Source organism: Saccostrea cucullata, unplaced genomic scaffold (assembly GCF_032062105.1).
Source record: "Saccostrea cucullata isolate Sc308-1 unplaced genomic scaffold, CSIRO_AGI_Scuc_v1 ctg7182, whole genome shotgun sequence".
Classification (NCBI taxonomy): domain Eukaryota; kingdom Metazoa; phylum Mollusca; class Bivalvia; order Ostreida; family Ostreidae; genus Saccostrea; species Saccostrea cuccullata.
Genome location: NW_026927369.1, coordinates 27,632 through 30,857, shown reverse-complemented (window position 1 = coordinate 30,857; position 3,226 = coordinate 27,632). Strand labels below are relative to the sequence as shown.

Below are 3,226 nucleotides of genomic sequence, written 5' to 3'. Positions count from 1 at the left end.
AAAATTTTTTTTTTCAACAATGGCTAACGGCCTTAACAGTCATATGAGTATAATACACATTTTAAAGGGAAACAATTTCTCTCAAAGTATCTAGTAAAACTCCTCTACATGTTCAAAAGAGCCCTGCCCTGACACAAGCACCCCCAACCCAGTGGACATGAATTTAACAAATCTGCAGCTGGTAAAAAACACTTTTGCTAATTACAACTTTGTACATGAACTACAACAGTCAGATCTCAGAACCTCTCAATGACTCACAAGAGTGACTCAGGTGACCTAAAAATACTGGTTTTTGGTTGTTGTTGAGATACTGCTATGTACAAGCTCAATTTTAATGATTAAAATTGAGCTTGTACATAGCAGTATCTCAACTAAATGAATGAACACGATTAAGTTTTTATACTGGACAATTCTATTTATGTTCACTGAGATAGTGTGCTATAAAGTCGTACTTGTCACTGGCTAATTTACCACACATATTACAACAACGGATGTCCATTTTATCGTGCATGCTGCGATGAAGGTGATACATGGCCGCGTCCTGGAATATAACACAACAATATTCACATTTGTACACGTCGTCCCTAGACATCATGTGTGTAAAGAGATCCTCATTAGTAAAATTAACCAGGCAGATCCTAGAGTTGGTGCCTATGGAGGAGTTATAAAGACTAGGGGATGGTTTACTACTTAGGCTGTTATAGCGGGCCATGGATTTAGAACTTTTACTCATGGCAGGGAACAGCTGACATTTCTGTGGAGATGAGGACAGACTGATTTCTGAGCCAGACAAGTTGCTCTCACTTGTGACGCTGGCTCCGTCCCCCATATCCGCCTCGTCTCCTGAATCTCCCTGTGCCTCGGTGAAATTACTGTCCCTCACATTGATCTTCTCTTGTTTTAATGTCTTTTTCCTTGATCTCTTTGGTTTGGACTTACGAGCTAGTCGGTTCGGGGAATGATGCGCTGTCTGGAGGCAAGACTGATTGTATCCATGTCCAGTGATCCCGCCTCCTCTAACTTCACGTGACAACTTTTGTTGGCTTTATCCGTGCCGTCTTCTGCATTATCAGATGATCCCACAGAACTAAAATCTTCGATGCTGAACCGGTTTACGACATTTGGTTTTCTCCTGTGACTGGCAGTCCCCAGGTTTGCCGGGTTGCCTATATCTGTTTTTAAACTCGGGAAAATTTAAACCAGAGAATCCTTGATGGAACTCGGAGGTTGAGAGATCTGGTAGGGAGCCTTGTTCATTGTGAACCTCCCGTAAATGTTGTTCTAGGCGCTGCTTTCGACAGAATCCCAGGCTACATATGACGCAGTAATAGGGCTTCTCTCCTGTGTGTGTTCGCTTGTGTGAGTTCAGATGGGAGGACTGTGCAAATCTAAAAGAATAGCAAACAGAGGAATTGATGAAGTATATGATTGTAAACTGAAGTTTAATGACAATGACGAAAGATATATTTTTAATAAATAAATCTTAAAATTTGAACAAAAGAGAGATATCAAATTGTAATTTGAGGTTCCTCACTGTACAGTTACAGCTAACCTGCTTATATACATGTATGTAATGCATACACACTTATATAGCACAGTGATTTAACCGATTTTCATTCTACGTTCGCATACTTTAAAAGCGTATGATAAACCTAATGGATATAACAAGATTAGGTTTATAACAAATAACAGTAATGTTCCTCTCTTGCACTTTGCTATAAGCTTCTTTTACTGTAATTTTTAAAAATGACAAGTGAAAACAATGGTTGTTGTGTACAGTAGTGTAGGTACCTCTTCTGGCAGATATGACAGGCGTATGGTTTTTCCCCGGTGTGAGTACGGCGGTGGGTGGTCAGATGAGCTTTCTGGGTAAACCTCTTGAAGCAAACATTACACTGGTATGGCTTATCTGCTCCTCCCATCAATATTCCACCAGAATCCATTCTGATTACCAAACAGATTTTTAAAACAAAGATCTGTATTCTGCAGCCTCACAAATTATACAGGACTCTAAAACAAAACCAGAACTATCTTAGTACATGATGATACAAATTATTAATTTTATTTTATATTAGATTTTGTTTGTAACAGCAAAGGAGAATGCATTGTGACAGACTTGACCAAGATTCCAACCCAGATCTACTAAACCTCCAGTCAGGTGCTCTTTCACAGGAGTCATCTGGCCACAGGCAATTGACGCAATATTCCTCCCTCCCTCATGGTCTCCAGCCCCTAGAGACAACAACCAAGGCTCTCTTTCCTGACAAGTCTTTCACTGTCACTTCAGGGCATGCCACACTACCAAATGTAATAGGAGAGAGAAAAATTTTACAGACCAGACGAGTGTGCAAACAAAATATTATTAATAAGTGTTGCAGTCAGAGGGGTTCTGTGGCTGGCACATAGCTCAGTTCGCAGAGTATCTGACATGATGACTGGAGTTTCTGGGGGTCCGGATTCAAATCCTGGTCTGGTCTGTCACATTTTTTTCCTCTCCAATTATATTTGGAGCTATGGACGTGACACGAGAAAGATCCTTCATTGCAGGGTTGCCTCTAGAACTCAGGGGCCAGGGAATTTACCCTATACAATGACATAATCCCTTCGTTATTCTGGTATTCCCCCATAACCCTCCATTAGGGGAGGACCCCTCAACATCCTTCTACCTTTTACATTTCTCCTGTTTTTACAATCTTATTTTCAATCTTATCAACATACATTGTTTCAGGAAAGAGCCTGGGTTTGTGTCTTTGGGAGCCAATGATCTTTAAGGAGGGAGAAATGTGGTGGTCATGCAGACAGATTCAAGAGCTGGTGGCTAGATAGTTAGAATAATCCTCACCACAAATAAGGATGTTCATTTTTTTAACAATCAAACAATCTATCCACTGGCTAGGATAGCTCAGTTGGTAGAGCACCTGACTGGAGATTCAGTAGGCACTGCTTCCAATGAATCCCAGTCTAGTTTGACACATCCTTCTCCTTTGAAGGCTTTCCCTGCCATTACAATTAACCCTTTCATGATAGCTGCGGTACTACTCATTTGCAGCCATTGCATGGCAAATTAATAACGCTTGGCAATGTTTTAGTTGATAGGTAATCATTTCGCCATGGAAAAGAGTAGTACAGCTCAGTTATTCTGAAAGGGTCTCGTTTTTTAAAATTAAAATATTATGAATATTTAATTATTTAAAATCATTTGCTAAGATATTGCAAATACCGGATA

At 40.1% G+C, this 3,226-nt stretch overlaps 1 pseudogene; it reads right to left on the bottom strand.

The window, feature by feature from the left end:
* Positions 1-380: 380 nt before the first annotated feature.
* LOC134274245 (zinc finger protein 271-like) lies at positions 381-2,006 on the bottom strand (annotated as a pseudogene).
* Positions 2,007-3,226: the final 1,220 nt, after the last annotated feature.